Genomic DNA, 19,148 nt, shown 5'->3' with positions numbered 1-19,148 from the left:
TATAGTTTACTGTTGTATCATGAACATGTTAAATAAAGCTATAACGATGTCTGAAATGAAAGATGAGAACAGGGTTTTCAGATATTCCTCCTCAAGAACTTAAAAATATGTTAGGAGGCTATTTTAAGGACTTTTCGTTTTGATCAAATCCAGAATCGCCTCCAAAGCTGGGATGACCACCTGCAAATCCTCCTAATCAAGACAATGACTATCTTTTGAATACACCTAGCCCCATCCACACACTTGAATTGAAAAGTTTCGAACTTTGTCAAGAATTTTCAAACGACATTTCAAACGACTGTCTGTGTCACTAAGGTGACCTATTGCTATTGGTCTTCGTCTGTCTATCGTTGTGTATTGATAATTGAACATTTCTAACTTCTTGATAACTAACATTTCAATTATCAAATTTGGTGTACAGCATCTTTGAGGCAAGAGGATATAAATTTCAAATTCTAGGACTCTCGCATCCCTTGGTCCTTAGGGATGGGTCAAACAGTTCGGGATCAAAGCTGGTATATAATGTTTATGTTTAAAACATTTGAATAATATCGTCTTTAACGTTATTGATTCTAAGTTGAAACTAAATAGACACTTAAAAGGAGAAGGTAGCCCTTTGACAAAATTGTAAATTCAATGATCTAATAATAGGGATATTCGTACCAGGGCGGGACCAAAATGGTAATGCTGACTAATATTGTGCATTAACAAATGAACATCTAAACTTCTTGATAATTACTATTCCAATTCTTTTTTTTTTTTCAAATTTGGTATCTTTGGATAATTTCTTTACCGTATTCCTTAATGTTATTGATAATATATTGAAACTAGATAGGTATTTAGAAGGAACACGTTACCAAATTTGTCATGTTCATGATCACATGGGAAATGTTTTAAGTACTAGGATAGAAGCAAATATATCATAGTAATTTTGCAAGATATTACTGATACTATATAAAAACTAAATGTTAAGGGGGTGTATCAAAATTGTGTTTTCGCAATCCTCAATGTTCTGGTCCAGAATAGCGTTAGAGTTAATGTAACATATATTATGTACAGTTTCCATCAGTGCGTGCACTTTCAATGGCATATGTGTGTTAAGAACACACCTTGATTTATGCTGCTGCTGATTATCAAAATTTAACTTATATAATCATCATATTCCTTCTAGGAGTTACGAGATTGATCAATGTTCGTTATCTTTACCTTTTCATTCCATAACCCCTAGGGCTATTAAAATCTTAACTCAAGTGAACTATTACGCACGTGGGCCTCTTGTTTCTAGCTAGACTTGACCGGTGCATATATCCATATACCGAATGCAAAGAAAATGAAATCACGTTTTAAAACATCCTGCATTGCTCATTTTTTTAAGGATGACATTGGTAAAATGTTCTGAATGTTTTCGAAAAAAATGACAATATGCGAAGAAGGCTCTACTTACATGCGCATGTATATCTTTCAATAATGATATGACACATGCAAAAAATAAACATGTACCAATTTTGTACTAATAGAATGGAAGAAACAAAGATCATACGATCTTTAGTATAAACATTAACTGTCTGCAAAATGCAGATACATATGTACATAAGTTATGTACAAGGCAAACTCGCCTAAAAACAAATCATGCGGAGAACTACATGTATTTGATTGGGGATACTGTAAGAGACGTGTACAGACCTGAAATAAGTATATACCAAAATGTTTTCCTGTTTAATATATGCAACAAAACAATAAAGTCCATACAATGATAATATATATTTCTACTGTAAACACTATGAGGTCCCTATAACTAACCTTAAATCACATGTGTTCGTAAATGGTTGCTGCAAGGTACCTAAAGTGGTTTCGCTTCAACTTGATGTAAATGAAATGAAACATTAAAAAGCATTGCTTTCGTTATGTTTTGAATTCCTTTGTTTCTAAACAATATAATACCTCGTCTTATGTTGATTTATATAGGTTTTGAATGTAAACAGTTCATGTTCATTCAAAGCTCACGGACATTGTTTACATTTGCTGCTCGTTTCTGATTGTCTCCAACAATTTTCAATATATTGAGGTTGCTGGTGTGAGCTGACCAGTGCTTAGAATGAATGCTGATTTCTGCAAAAGTCTTATACTATTCGAACCCTACATACCGGGAAATTGTGATTTAGAATGAATAGTTTCCGTCTACTAAATATACAATTACGGACCATCGATTGTCCTCAAGCACGTAAATAAACATTTATTGGTACAATAAATTGTTTTGTATTCACATTTTGTAAGTTGTACCGTAGATAATGATATTTTTGTAATTTTTACCATTTCCCCTGTAATGTCTCTTAAAATTGACCGCTATACGATGTCACTGACCAATCAAACATTGATTACTTATGACGTATTCGATTCATTCTGGCCAATTTTTCCTTTGTTTTCAAGCATGGACATTTCCAACAATCACCACTTCCCCCTTTTTACTATGCTTCACTACGTCATTATAAGATTAATTGTATATGGGCCCTTTTGTGACCACCTTTTTGCTATAGTTGTATTCAGCATCTGTACATGTTTTATTGGACGGGTTTCTTGTGTCATGTGACTAGTTAGCCTGTTTTAAACACTATCTAGTCATTTTGTAGTTCTTATTCAACTCTCTGATGTAAGCCCAGCCAATTCATTGTCATGTATGATTATGTAATATGCAATTTTAGTTGGCAGTTATTTGTTATTTCAATAAATGCACGGGCATTTTGTTCGATAATAACCTTAAATTTATCACTGAAAATTACTTTTTTCCAATATCCATTAACAGTTCCATGGCTGTGCACCTGACCATAATATATTTCTTGTTCACTTCAGAAATTTTTACTATCATCTTCACTGCCTTTTTCCAGCATCCATTTTGATATAATTTCTTCTCAATTTTCCATTTTGAGAATTTGCGATGCATCCTGACATCAAATATGTTTGTACAGTTAACCGACGACTTCAATCTGTGTCGTCGTGCTGTCTTAGAATGCAATCCTTGTATATAAGTATCCTTGTGTAATGGAAACTGAACTCTTTTTTCTCATCCGGATCATCGTAACTTCTTATTTTTTTCCTTTTTGTATATGTTTTAGAAAACTGTACACGGTACTTTGATTCAGGCCTGATAATCCGACAATGTTTACTCTTTTTAAATTTACATCCTAAATTGTAAATATGTATAATATCTGTTTTAATGTGAACTTTTTCCCTTCCAACCTATCTCTGTTTACATTTTTTTTTCAACATTTAGAGATGACAAGGATGTGGCGTGATTTATGACGTAGAAACATCACTAAATAAGTTAAGATAATTCCAGAAAATCCTATTTCTGGAGCATACTTTAAGAATTTCATTGTATTTTTGGATATTGTGTTTGGTTGTATTTGACGACCATTTTCATTTTTTACGAATAGTTCTGGTGGACGATTGCACATCTGTTTAAATATATTACATGCATAATTCGATCTTATTATATGGTGCATTACCTATACATATGCACATAAAAGAGGAAAAAAATTGACAGTATGCATACTTGAGGATATATTTCTTATGCAATCTCAAACATATTGTTGGTTACACACAAATAATGTAAACAGGGATGTGTACTATAGCTTTCAAATTTGTTGTTCCGTCGGTAGGTTTATTTTAATTCATCAAATTTATTAGAAACATGCAATTTGTTTATTGATAGGCACACTGGTTTTGGGCTGCGGATGACTCCTTTTGCCTGATCTAGATATGGCACTCCCGGCAGGTGTGACCGATCGACAGGAAATGCTTCCTTTTCCTGGGCATCTGACCCCACTTCTGAACAGTGATTATAATAATTATAATAAAAGTACACTTATATAGCGCCTTATCTAAAAATACCCTACAGCGCTGTACAACATACTAAAAGAACATGACCCACGAACCATGAAAAATGGCCTAGCCTGGGATATTGATATTTTCTGTATATAATAATCTTCAGGATATAGGCTTTCGAGAAATGTTTTTCTTTTTTTCATATATTCTATACTTTTTTGTTAATATGACGTTGAATATTGTGGTATTTAATGTTAAAAAATTAACATTTCGGGATACACGTCACAACAATAAACCTCCAATGACCATGTACAATGTACATGAACCTATAAATCTCTGAATATATCAAGTTATATGCACTCAAATAGCTAGAATGGCTTATTCAATGATCATAATAAGCATTTTTGACCAAATTTGGCAAATAGAAATGAGAAATATTTTGGAAATGATGTTCAAAGCCGTGATTGTTCAACTTTACTTTTAAATTATTTTTACTTGAATTTTAAAATACTGAAATAAGAAGAATAAATATAGTATGTAGTCTATTTACATGGTGAAAGAAGTGAATCATTGGAACAATTCTGTTTCATATGATATTCCATAGTTTTTTTGTTTTGTTTTTTTTAGTTTTTTTTTTGTATTAAAACGACCGAGTATCGATAGAAAATGTAACGAAATAAGTTGACACCGCGTCTCGTAAAAAATGTTCAATTCGAATTTACTCGGAATTACACGTTCAACGAGCATTTCCTGTGAAACCTGATTAAAGGAAACTTACTGTAGACACCTAATAGTAAGTATCAAATGATCTTTTTTGTTACATGTACATGTAGATTTCATAGCGTGAATAATAACACAACACCGATATAGGGGATCAGAGTCAGTATATTATTGACTCTGAAACACAGGCACTTGTTTCTGTAAATGACTTATGACCTCTGTATACTAATAACAACACGTGTTGTTATTAGTATACAGAGGTCATAAGTCATTTACAGAAACAAGTGCCTGTGCTCTGAAAATACGATTTGAGAAATGATACTGTATGAATTTTACTGTATTTATCTTTATCAATAATTGTATATTCCTATACGTATTAATCATGTAAAGATACTGAAGTCTTTTAACCAACAATTTTAAATGTGTGTGCAATACATTATTGACTGACAGAACGTAATTCATGAGCTGTGATCTAAAAAAATTTCAGGCATTAATATAGATTTGAATAGAATTACATCTAGATACATATTTGAAATAGAATATATCCTAAGGCACTATAGTTTTAAATTGTTTGGATTATATTGCATTTACATGTAATGTATACATGCTTGTAAATGCCACAGAATGAGAAATAATCTAAATTGGCCTATTTTCATAATGTTCCCAAAATAGAAGTATCATGTAGATCTATACAGGAAATAACATTTACAAATCATGTTTGTTGTTTGTTATTTGCCAGTTAAGTATCATAATGATAATACTAGTAGTTTATAATAAGTAATTATTCTGCTAAAATAATATACCCTTTTTATTGTCAACAAATACATCACTGGTAAAAAGGTTATAAAGCTTTTATCTAGCACAAGTTTCCATATTCTACAGGTTTACATATGTCAGCAAGTCCTCAAAAGCAGCTTTAGGGGTTCCCAGGAGATTCTGATGCTCACTGTTAGACTTTCACTGTTGTCTAAATCCAACCTTATTTTCTCTTTTCTCAAAACTTCAGCTCTCAAAAACTTGATTGATTAATTATGTCACTCCTGTTTTGTTGAACATGGTGTTGTCAGCAATAGGTTCAAGTTCTTCTATGTCTTGTTGTAGGTGATTTGTACAAAACCGGCAGGAATGATGGCCTTTTTTAAAATGAAGATTTCATGCCTTACTCCTACTGGGACTACAACTAACTTTGGACCTGGTCACTCGCAGATACATGGGAATGGGAGTGATACAGAAGGGGGACTAATTGGAAGAACTGCTGCTGCTGGTGGTGATGCTGGACTGTCTTGAATCTGTGGCCTAACCGAGTTGATATTCTTCTGTTTAATATGGGAGCAACACACTGGCATCTATTGCACAGAAAATCATGATCAGATGGTGCCCTCCCTATCAGAGTGGTGATCACTGTCCTATATTTCTTTGAAATCCCGGATCTGTGTTTTGGTTTCTCCATGGATAATTGAAACAGAGAAAGAATTTGGGACCACTCCTTGGCATATCTGAAATATTTATGTCATATACAGGTAATTGAAATTATACAATTTGGGTTGGATGAAAATCTTATCTTCATGTTAAAACCCATTAGCCTAGGTTATTTTTCCTAAAATCTGATTATAAATCAATTAACTTGTTAATTAATGCTTGGTGAATCAATTAATAAATTGTATTCAAAAACTTGGAATTATTTTTTTTCCACTATTAAACTGAAAATGTGTATCTTCAAATGTTTTGTTGATTAATGTCAGTGTGAAATATAGAGGGGGTATGGGGTTTACAACAATGTATATTACATGGTTAATTTATTTCTATTATGTAGTCCATGTAAATTTCTGTGGAAATGAGGAAGTTATTTATATTCGGTCTTCCCTATCCCGGGGTAGGAAAGACCGAATATAAATAACCCCCTCGTTTCCACGGAAATTAAGTCCATGAGAGCCTGAAATCTCCCAACCTGGGTCTGTTTAATGGACCCTTCCAAAGTCCTTTTTTAAGGAAAAAGTAAACCATTTTCCTAATCCAAAAAGAAAACTGGTGCAAAAACCATGCACATCTCCATACATGAAATAATATAAATAATAGAAAAATTATCAGTAGTATTGTAATACATTTTCGGGGGGTGGGGGGTTTGCTGTTTCACCTTTATAGATTGTTTTTTTTTTTCCTAACATTTAAAACATATCTTTTCAATATCAATTTTGTCTATAGCACAAAATAAAAATTCTAAAATCAATTAAAGCATTTGATATACGTGTGTATATATAAAACAAAACGAAAGAAGAAAAAAAACTAGGATCCACCACTAGTAAACTATGTTTTCCATTTAGAGTTATTGCCCTTCAATCGAAAAAAAGTAAATATAATTAAGTGAATACTCTACATTTCAACACAAGTTATGTCAAATATTATTTAACAAGATATACTTTGATATGTATTTGAATTGACCTACTTCAATAAAAACAAACTCTCTGTGTGTTTTTGTAGGTTTCTTTCCACATATATACAAGGGACTTATGAATTTACGAACTTTTAAAATAGTTGAAAGTGAAAGCAAAACGATAATTATTTCTTCTCCGTTCGATGTATGAATATTGTGCGTTCAAATTCTCAAATACAAATGTAAAATAGATAAAGCTAACAGCGGTGTTTGGCATTGCCGTAATGTGCGGACATTTGTTAGTGTAACACGTTGCTACAACTTTACAGTTACGATTGACAGACTTCATATTTTATAAGAAACTTTGAACTGTAGCCTATAATAATTAAACATACAAAATTTGTAAAAATTGTGAGAACCAATGGACAAATTCATACGATGTCTGAATATATATCGCACATTTCCATGCGTAATACATGTGTACATACTGGGCCTGTGTAATTGAAATGTTTACTGGGGTATTCCTAGATAGAATGTTCTATCGTTAAAATGATAATGTCCTACGGACCGATTGTGGTGAGGGCCTGTCCCGAGACACAGTTAGATTATTCTAACTAGGGTATTCCGTATGGTCGTATAAGTTTGTACTGTACGTTTGATTCGAACATTCATTCTGTTTCGAACAATATCAGTTTTAAAGTAACAAAAGGTAGGGAAATCGGTACTTTTAAAGCCATCCGAACGGACTTCGGAATCAAACATACACGATAGGTGTAAACCCCCTCCCCTCCCCTCCCCTTTACCTTTTTACCATAGGCCATGACTCTCATATTTACTCGTTTAGATATTGATTTTTTATTTTAAAAAATATATAACATAAAAACTCACCTCTTTGCTGTTTCTTTTTGAGTCGTATCAACTGCGTTAGATGTATGTATTGACTTCCTTGGAATCTGACGTTTCCAGACGACACTTTTGTTATTAATATTTTTTTTTTCGACGTGGCCGCATTGATTACGAGTTAATTTTTTTAATGGAAAATGTTAATCTAACTTTGCATTTTAATTTTAGTTTACAAAATTGAGTCGTGAGTAATGCGGCCCATGTGAATTTATAGACTGAAGTTGGCAAATTTATGCGATTTTCCCGGAAAACGTGAAACTGAGGTAGGTTTGGGCATTTACTTGAGTGCTTTAAACATCCGGTGTGAGGAAACGATTGCGCAATACAACTTGGTTCATGTTATGGATAAAAAATATAATCTTAGATTTATTCTAAAGTGTTCTTTAATTTTTCCAAATTTGGTAGGCCAAAAATGGCATATTGTGGGTCATGTTCTTTACAATTGATAATTAAAAGAAAAAAACCATAGAATACACAACGAATAATCCTTACATATATAAGCATGAATGCAACATTATGTAATAATGGATAAAAAGTACAAATCAAGACAATTTAAAGTATAAAATATGATGCAAGTATACAACGTTTCTTTTCCCTTTTTACTATGCTTCACTACGTCATTATAAGATTAATTGTATATGGGCCCTTTTGTGACCACCTTTTTGCTATAGTTGTATTCAGCATTTGTACATGTTTTATTGGATGGGCTTCTTGTGTCATGTGACTAGTTAGCCTGTTTTAAACAGTATCTAGTCATTTTGTAGTTATTATTCAACTCTCTGATGTAAGCCCAGCCAATTCATTGTTATGTATGATTATGTAATATGCAATTTTAGTTGGCAGTTATTTGTTATTTCAATAAGATTGATATGATATGATTAATCTCATAATTCCTGTAAAAAGTACAAAATTAGGAGTATGGCGATTACAGACACCAGGATGTACCAGAGGTAGTATACAATGCCTAAGAAAAGCCTTTCCTGTCGACCTGCCACAACCGCGGCGATCCCTACATCTTCTTCAAGTAAATGGAGTAATCCGTAAACTATCAGCATGCAGAGAAGGGTTTAACAATTCGTGTGATACACGTCAAACAGCATTCAACCTTTTGACAGGATAGGGTTAGGGTTAACTAGATCGTTATAACGACCAAAGAAAGTATAAATTTAAGATAGATTGTTGAAATCCCCTTTTTAGACTGATTAGAGTCAGAAGCTAAAAGCTTACATTTTCCTCATTTTGACAAGCCAAATGTCAACAAAAGAAAAAAGAAAATGGGGTACAGAGGATCATTATGATTGAAATTTATAGTGCAGACTTCCCAGTAGGGGACTTGCTACACTTGATTTTTTTTTGACAGGGTGTCTCGGATCCCTGCGAAACGGAGAAGGATCTTCATGAATATCTGGGGATGGTTACAGAAGAGAATTAGCTAAAGATTTTTTTTTATCCTGATACGCCTTGAACTTTAAAGAATATTATCATTTTAATTTGCTATATGCATATCAATGGCCACCGGCTTCATTGTTTATAAAATATTAAAAAAAACAAACCCACAAAAGACATACAGGACATTACTATTCAACTACTAGAATATCATGTGACTGCTCTTACAGATGTAGATGGGGTTTAAGTGACAAGCTTTATGTAAGAAAACGTCATTTTTCAGGACGTATTTGCCCCCTGGGGCCAATATGAAAATTCTGAAACCTTATTGCACATCTACAGGATATTACTATTCAGCTCCTTGAATATCATGTGACTATTCCTAAAGATGTAGATGGAGTTTAAATGACAAGCTTTGTGATAGAAAACGTCATTTTTCGGCCCCTATTTACAGCCTGGGGCCAATATGAAAATTTCAACATGTTATTACACATCTACAGGACATTACTATTCAGCTCCTTGAATATTATGTGACTATTCCTAAAGATGTAGATGGAGTTTAAGTGACAAATTAGTTTTATGTTAGAAAACGTCATTTTCGGCCCCTGGGCAAATATGAAAATTCCAAAACCTTATTGCACATCTACAAGACATTACTATTCAGCTCCTAGAATATCATGTGACTGTTCCTACAGATGTAGATTGAGTTTAAGTGACAAGCTTTATGTTAGAACACGTTATTTTTTAGGCCTATTTGCCCCCTGGGGCCAATATGAAAATTCTGAAACTTTATTGCACATCTACAGGAATTTGCTATTAAGCACCTAGAATATCATTTGGATTGCGCTGTGAATATGGACACAATTTTAGTGACAACAACGGGGACGGACGGACGGACGGACCAGGATAAACACAATATACCCGAACTTTCTTTAGAGAGTGCGGGTATAATAATGATAATAATATGAATGATATCAATGTTGTTTATTTGTGTTTGAATGCATGATGGTGATCATTGTACATTGATAAAGTGGCTTTTTATAGGATCCGAAACAGTGACATGTGAGAGAGTTGGTTGGCGGGGATTTGTACTTTCACTTTTGAGGATGCAGTAAACGGACGACAGGAGGGGAAGCTGCGCATTTCCTCGTTGGATGATTTGTGTACATGTGTGGACGTGGATGTCATTTCAGTGAGTTCACTTGGATTTAAGAGGCTGAGCAAAGGCACAAAGAAAATGTTTCCTGAGTATAGAGTCTGAACAGAGGATATTGCATCATTCCTGATGAGGCAAGTCAAGTTTGTTCATTTATCTGATTTATGATTTCTTGTCTCACTGGTTTTTTTTTCCAATTATTTTTTATTCATTTATTGGTTTACAATATTGCAGAAGGTGAAATGTACATGTTTAACTTTGGCTGTGTATGTGTATTTGTTTTAATTTTTTTTTTGGGGGGGGAGTTATCAGTTTAGGTAGAGTGTCAATTTTGTGTATTGCTTAAAGATCAGTACCACTGTCCTAATGTTGAACATTGGGCAGATATGTAAATTGGCACTTGGTTGGTTCATGCAGTCCTCCCTGACATTGACAGAGCTTTCCCATGTAGACTGTTTCTTATGAGTTGTGCGTAGAGTATCGGTCATCTGTCTGTGTCTCGCAAGCACTTGGTGCAGACAGCTATCATGCTGAATCCCGTGAAGGAAGGGGATATAGACTTCCTTTGGAATGACGTACATACTCAATGTTGGGTCACTTGTGAGAGACCCACATCTTGAATTTTGACCTTGACCCTATTTTTAAGGTTAATCACCTAATACCTTGTGGAGGAGAAAGTGATCTAAACCTTTGACCTTTTCCCACTTTCAAGGTCATTCAAGGTCAACAATCCTAGAATATCATGTGACTACTCCTAAATATGTAGATGGAGCTTTATTTTAGAAAACGTCATTGTCGGCCCCTATTTGCCCCCTGGGGCCAATATGAAAATTTCTAAACCTTATTTCACATCTACGGACATTACTATTCAGCTCCTTGAATATCATGTGACTATTCTTAAAGATGTAGATGGAGTTTAAGTGAGAAGCTTTGTGAAAGAAAACATCATTTTTGGACCCTATTTGCCCCCTGGTCCAATATAAAAATTCCAAAACCTTACTGCACATCAACAGGACATCACTATTCAGCTCCTTGAATATCATGTGAATATTCCTAAAGATGTAGATGGAGTTTAAGTGGCAAGCTTTATGTTAGAAAACGTCATTTTCGGTCCCTATTTGCCCCCTGGACCAAATATGAAAATTCCAAAACCTTATTGCACATCTACAGGACATTACTATTCAGCTCCTAAAATATCATGTGACTGTTCCTACAGATGTAGATGGAGTTTAAGTGACAAGCTTTATGTTAGAAAACATCATTTTTCAGGCCCTATTTGCCCTCTGGGGCCAATATGAAAATTCTGAAACCTTATTGCACATCTACAAGACTTTGCTATTCAGCACCTAGAATATCATTTGGATTACGCTGTAAATATGGACACAGTTTTAGTGACAACAACCGGGACGAACGGACGGACGGACGGACGGACCGGGATAAAAAACAAAATACCCGAACTTTCTTTACAAAGTGCGGGTATAATAATGATAATAAAATGAATGATATCAATGTTGTTTATTTGTGTTTGAATGCATGATGGTGATCATTGTACATTGATAAAGTGGCTTTTTATAGGATCCGAAACAGTGACATGTGAGAGAGTTGGTTGGCGGGACTTGTACTTTCACTTTTGAGGATGCAGTAAACGGACGACAGGAGGGGAAGCTGCGCATTTCCTCGTTGGATGATTTGTGTACATGCGTGAACGTGGATATCATTTCATTGAGTTCACTTGGATTTAAGAGGCTGAGCAAAGGCACAAAGAAAATGTTTCCTGAGTATAGAGTCTGAACAGAGGATATTGCATCATTCCTGATGAGGCAAGTCAAGCTTGTTCATTTATCTTATTTAACATTTCTTTTTTCTCTCTCTCTCTTTTCAATAATTTTTTTATTCATTTATTGGTTTACAAAATTGCAGAAGGTGAAATGTACATGTTTAACTTATTCTGTGTATGTGTATTTGTTTTAAATTTATTTTTTTGGGGGGGTATCAGTTTTGGTAGAGTGTCAATTTTGTGTATTGCTTAAAGATCAGTACCAGTGTCCTAATGTTGAACATTGGGCAGATATGTAAATTGGCAATTGGATGGTTCATGCAGTCCTCCCTGACATTGACAGAGCTTTTCCATGGAGACTGCTTCTTATAAGTTATGTATCGGTCATCTGTCTGTGTCTCGCAAGCACTTGGTGCAGACAGCTATCATGCTAAAGCCCGTGAAGGAAGGGGATATAGACTTCCTTTTGAATGACGTACATACTCAATGTTGCGTCCCTTGTGAGATACCCACATCTTGAAGAGTGACCTTGAATTTTGACCTTGACCCCATTTTGAAGGTCAATCACCCAAGACCTTGTGGAGGAAAAAGTGATCTAGACCTTTGACCTTCTCCCACTTTCAAGGTCATTCAAGGTCAACAATCCTAGAATATCATGTGACTACTCCTAAAGATGTAAATGGAGTATAAGTGACAAGCTTTGTGATAGAAAACATCATTTTTCGGCCCCTATTTGCCCCCTGTGGCCAATATAGAAATTCCAAAACCTGATTGCACATCTTCAGGACATTACTATTCAGATCCTTGAATATCATGTGACTATTCCTAAAGATGTAGATGGAGTTTAAGTGACAAGCTTTGTGATAGAAAACGTCATTTTCGGCCCCTATTTGCCCCCTGGGGTCAATAGGAATATTCCTAAACCTTATTACACATCTACAGGACATTACTATTCAGCTCCTTGAATATCATGTGACTATTCCTAAAGATGTAGATGGAGTTTAAGTGAGAAGCTTTGTGATAGAAAACATCATTTTTCGGCCCCTTTTTGCCACCTGGGGCCAATATGAAAATTCTAAAACCTTATTGCACATCAACAGGACATCACTATTCAGCTCCTTGAATATCATGTGAATATTCGTAAAGATGTAGATGGAGTTTAAGTGGCAAGTTTTATGTTAGAAAACGTCATTTTGGGCCCCTATTTGCCCCCTGGGACCGATATGAAAATTCCAAAACCTTATTGCACATCTACAGGACTTTGCTATTCAGCTCCTAGAATATCATTTGGATTGCGCTGTAAATATGGACACAGTTTTAGAGACAACAACCGGGACGGACGGACGGACGGATGGATGTACGGACCGGGATAAAAACAATATACCCGAACTTTGTTTAAAAAGTGCGGGTATAATGATCACTTTCATAATATAACTCTTATATACACGAAATGTTATACATATTTCATTTACCTGCTTACATAATTTTAACTTTTATACCAATCAGAGGGGGCATTCAAGGGCGCCCCGTGTAAAGGATCACACCCCGTCTCCTTGGCACGTTAAAGATCGTTTCCCCGATTTTCAAAAATGAGTAGATTCACTGGGAGCTGTCATGGAAATTCTAAAACTTAATATCGAACAGATTATCCGCCGTACAATTGCTGCAATATTGCCAAAACAGCGTAAAACCACTATCAATCAATCAATCAATCACATGTCAATAAAATATTCTAGAATTTTTTTGATATCAACTGCAGAGTACTTGTACGTACACTCAGTTGTGTTTAACAAAGTAATTTATGATGTACGTGTAGATATTACTATATTTAAAAGGTATACATTATTACGTTTTATCTAGATAAATTGAACAGTGAATTACAGCATCTTCAACTGTTAAGCATGCAAAATTTTGATGCAAAGTTAATACATATGAATGGTAATGTGTTAGACCATACAAGCTGTAATAGTACAACTCATTGTTGTTGTTGACAGCATATATTTTTTTTTCAAAATCGATCACGAAATAATACTATTCGTTTTTTTTCACCATTGATATTGATTTACTTGTTCACTTGATTCCATGTGTAGTGTTTTTCTTTCGATTTTTGAATGTACATGTATAATACGATAGAGTACTTTTTAAGGTTACATGTCTCATGTAATAAAACAATATTGTTGAACTGTTTAATTCCTAAATAATTAATTGTCTTTTATTCAGAATAACAAATCCTTAAAAACAACCATTTGATGAAAATGAAAAAGAAATTATTCATTTATAATAAAATCATCAAACTAAATGAATTGATAAAGAATGATAAAACCCTTCTCAGTGAGAAGTAAAATATTTCCCTCTCGAGGGACCCTTAGTCTTTATCAATCTTTATTGATGTAAAAACAAAGAGCATACCCTCTTTGATGAAATACTACCCTCAGTTTGTGTTTTATGTTTAGTAGACATTCAGAGAAACACATCGACAACATTCAACGCTGGCTTACATTAACATAATTACGCTCATTCATAGATCATTACTCCAGTACGAAATCAAAGGTTTGCAAGTGTGTGACTTGCTATCGTCTTGTTTTTAAACGCCCCTGCATCTAACAATAACATCGGATGAGAATGATAGCTGCCTAATCAACAAAAATCAACTTAAAGTAATTCCACCCTCCTGTGATGTCATCAGATTTTGCAAAATCAATGATTTATTTAGATTTATGCATGATAGGAACATAAATTTTGTTGAAGTTTTTTCCTATAGTTATCGTAAAAAATCTTGTTAAGAATAAAATATTTCAAAAGTCTAAGTTATAGATAAATAATCAATGATACATTTCAAAGTATTGAATCCAAGGGCAATAACTCTGTTTCTATTGAATTCCTTATAAGGTCTATTATGCGATAGATTTCCTTTATTTTTTACAAACATTTTGTATATTTTTGTGAAGATACAGTTTCGTGAAATTGTAATGAATGCTACTAATCGTCATAACCAGTTTGTATGGAATTTTGATAACGCTGTTAAAGGAAAATTGCAATTTTGTTTGATTCTATTTGTGTACGTCTCACATCTTAAAAAGTGTGATGACCTATGTATTTTATTTGATAATTTGTTAGTTTTAACTGACATGAATGGAAATAAATACACATTTTAAACTTGTATCAGATAAAACTGCGAGTATGGAGTTACCTTAAGTCCTATGTCGATCTTTTAATGCATCTCATCTATTTAAAAGAGATATACCTGAACGCACTAAGTTTTTATTGTGAATTTATAACATGTGAAATGAAAAGAACATTTTTGTTTTATTTTAATCTAGAGAGGATGAGAGAGAGAGAAATGTGCAACGAGGAAAAATCAGTGGCATTTTTTCAAATTATATTTATTTTCAGATGAATCTCCATGGACAATATCCATACATTTTATCTTTACATGACTATCTGCTTTAATAATGAGAAAGTGTACTCATCACTAGAATCATATATATTTTCTGCTAGACGTATTGATATAATGGATGGAAACGCTGGTATGCATATAATCAGTATTCAATTCAGCAATTAGGAGATAATAATTTACAGAATAAAAGATCTTTCAATAATTGAACAATATTGATAAATGGAACAAAATATTAAATAATTTATAAAAGAAACAAATATGAATTTGATATATGAGACGTACCTTCACTTGTAGAGACTACTGCTGATGAATTATCTCGTATAAAATGTTCAAAATATATTTTTGAAACCTCACTGATCGTCATATGAAAAAGTGAACATAAACAACAGTGATCGGTCTCACAGATTCCAAAAAGAACACAAAGTTGAGAGTAGCGTACACGGATCTATGGTAACACTAGAGGTGGGATCACGTATCTAGGAGCAGTAAGCATCGACATTTCACTGGTCACTGCAGCAGTGAACCCTATATCTTTATCGACTATATTCTATTATGCTTGTTGTCAAGCAACAACATGCACTCTCACTATATGGTGCTTTAACACCAAATGCGCATGTTCATTATGCCTGTTGTCAAGCAACAATGTGTACTGTCAATACATAGCATTTTAAGGATTCAGTGTTTATCCTGAAAAACACCGGAAAGGATTTGTTTTTCATCTAAAAGGTAATATTATTAGATCATTAGAAATTGATTACTTACTATACAGTGTGTGTATGTACGTTTGGGCTTTTTTTCAGGACAATCTAATTATATCTACGGATATCGTACAAAAAATAGTCTGTCATAAACCCCAGTTTCCTACGTAAAAGCATTATGTAGATCATTATATCATTTATGTACAAAAAACTCTTCACATTTTGTTTCCATGATATCAATTTACGGTGATTTGCGTAGAATGAATAAGTGATAACACGTGATGTGGTATAAACAATATCGATACTAGATAGACATTAGGTAGAGAACCTCAATGGATTTTTATCAGAGCTTTCTAAATCTCCCTCAAATTAACACTTTCATATCATCGTAGCAAAGAAAGATTTGCTGTGCTTTTTAAACATATCTTCAATTCTTTAAATGCAGTTACAGATATCGGATTAAGTTGCATCCTAAAACCAATTCAGTGATGCAATATTCACATGCTATATGCATTTTGTTTTGCATTCTGTTGGAAATTATAGATGTAGCATTTTTAGTTCACTTTATTTGCTTAATCCATTTACAATGGTATATGGGACGTACGATATATTGAAAAATAGATTCATGGGATATGAAGGTCAAACGTAATAACAATGAGGTGCATGTAGATAAGTAAGAACTTAATAAGATACTCCACTTGAGTCGAAGATAGGAATTTCTGAATGGTCTTTGTTTCATCCTCATTCAATGTTCTCAAACAAAATTGTGAATGTGTATGTCAATAATGCTTTTATCATTTTTACCAGACGCATTTAAGATTTTTATAGTAGACTCACTGGGAGCTGTAAAGAAAACTAAAATCCCCTCCTTCAAAACCGATCATATTTCATTTCGTTAACCATCTAGGATGAGCAAGCATCCCCTGTCGACCGGTCACATATGCCGTAAGCACTTAATCTGTAAAGAACGGTCTAACAATTAATATGAAACACGTAAGACAACATTTGATCCATTAATAGGTTGTAATAGTAAATCATATCGTTATAACAACCAGAGACTTTGCAAAATGCAAAGGCAAATGACTTTAAACGATCATATAAAGAATAAGAGAGACACGGACCCCCGCATACACCAGGGATGGGATCAGATGCTTACTCCTCCTAGGCACCTGATCCCACCATTGGTATATTCAGGGGTCCGTGTTTGCTCAATCTCTAATTTGTATTGCTGCAATATTGCCAAAACAGCGTAAAACCACTATCAATCAATCAATCAATCACATGTCAATAAAATATTCTAGAATTTTTTTGATATCAACTGCAGAGTACTTGTACGTACACTCAGTTGTGTTTAACAAAGTAATTTATGATGTACGTGTAGATATTACTATATTTAAAAGGTATACATTATTACGTTTTATCTAGATAAATTGAACAGTGAATTACAGCATCTTCAACTGTTAAGCATGCAAAATTTTGATGCAAAGTTAATACATATGAATGGTAATGTGTTAGACCATACAAGCTGTAATAGTACAACTCATTGTTGTTGTTGACAGCATATATTTTTTTTTCAAAATCGATCACGAAATAATACTATTCGTTTTTTTTCACCATTGATATTGATTTACTTGTTCACTTGATTCCATGTGTAGTGTTTTTCTTTCGATTTTTGAATGTACATGTATAATACGATAGAGTACTTTTTAAGGTTACATGTCTCATGTAATAAAACAATATTGTTGAACTGTTTAATTCCTAAATAATTAATTGTCTTTTATTCAGAATAACAAATCCTTAAAAACAACCATTTGATGAAAATGAAAAAGAAATTATTCATTTATAATAAAATCATCAAACTAAATGAATTGATAAAGAATGATAAAACCCTTCTCAGTGAGAAGTAAAATATTTCCCTCTCGAGGGACCCTTAGTCTTTATCAATCTTTATTGATGTAAAAACAAAGAGCATACCCTCTTTGATGAAATACTACCCTCAGTTTGTGTTTTATGTTTAGTAGACATTCAGAGAAACACATCGACAACATTCAACGCTGGCTTACATTAACATAATTACGCTCATTCATAGATCATTACTCCAGTACGAAATCAAAGGTTTGCAAGTGTGTGACTTGCTATCGTCTTGTTTTTAAACGCCCCTGCATCTAACAATAACATCGGATGAGAATGATAGCTGCCTAATCAACAAAAATCAACTTAAAGTAATTCCACCCTCCTGTGATGTCATCAGATTTTGCAAAATCAATGATTTATTTAGATTTATGCATGATAGGAACATAAATTTTGTTGAAGTTTTTTCCTATAGTTATCGTAAAAAATCTTGTTAAGAATAAAATATTTCAAAAGTCTAAGTTATAGATAAATAATCAATGATACATTTCAAAGTATTGAATCCAAGGGCAATAACTCTGTTTCTATTGAATTCCTTATAAGGTCTATTATGCGATAGATTTCCTTTATTTTTTACAAACATTTTGTATATTTTTGTGAAGATACAGTTTCGTGAAATTGTAATGAATGCTACTAATCGTCATAACCAGTTTGTATGGAATTTTGATAACGCTGTTAAAGGAAAATTGCAATTTTGTTTGATTCTATTTGTGTACGTCTCACATCTTAAAAAGTGTGATGACCTATGTATTTTATTTGATAATTTGTTAGTTTTAACTGACATGAATGGAAATAAATACACATTTTAAACTTGTATCAGATAAAACTGCGAGTATGGAGTTACCTTAAGTCCTATGTCGATCTTTTAATGCATCTCATCTATTTAAAAGAGATATACCTGAACGCACTAAGTTTTTATTGTGAATTTATAACATGTGAAATGAAAAGAACATTTTTGTTTTATTTTAATCTAGAGAGGATGAGAGAGAGAGAAATGTGCAACGAGG

The 19,148-nt window shown here is 33.4% G+C and overlaps 1 protein-coding gene and 1 long non-coding RNA gene across 5 annotated transcripts in view; one reads left to right on the top strand and one right to left on the bottom strand.

The window, feature by feature from the left end:
- LOC125675752 (uncharacterized) overlaps positions 1 to 16,288 on the bottom strand; it is a 167,058-nt gene extending 150,770 nt beyond the window's left edge. Inside the window, exons 1-2 of one of the 3 annotated variants that reach the window (XM_048913544.2) lie at positions 15,815 to 16,288; positions 1,801 to 1,860 (exon numbers count right to left, since the gene is read on the bottom strand). The gene's annotated coding sequence lies outside the window, so the exon portion shown is untranslated. The remainder of the gene's footprint in view (positions 1 to 1,800; positions 1,861 to 15,814) is intronic. The other 2 variants (XM_048913550.2, XM_048913545.2) reach the window with 2 other exon arrangements.
- Positions 1,889 to 11,110, top strand: LOC125675758 (uncharacterized). 2 transcript variants are annotated; one of them, XR_008801960.1, is made up of 3 exons: positions 1,889 to 6,062; positions 7,985 to 8,840; positions 9,177 to 11,110. It is a non-coding gene; the product is annotated as an uncharacterized LOC125675758 (long non-coding RNA). The 2 variants fall into 2 exon arrangements; XR_007370633.2 differs by having other exon boundaries at positions 1,916 to 4,615; positions 5,644 to 6,062; positions 7,985 to 11,110.
- Positions 16,289 to 19,148: the final 2,860 nt, after the last annotated feature.

This window comes from Ostrea edulis, chromosome 3 (genome assembly GCF_947568905.1).
Source record: "Ostrea edulis chromosome 3, xbOstEdul1.1, whole genome shotgun sequence".
NCBI lineage: Eukaryota > Metazoa > Mollusca > Bivalvia > Ostreida > Ostreidae > Ostrea > Ostrea edulis.
Note: the sequence above shows the minus strand (reverse complement) of the source record. Positions and strands in the feature narration are given on the sequence as shown.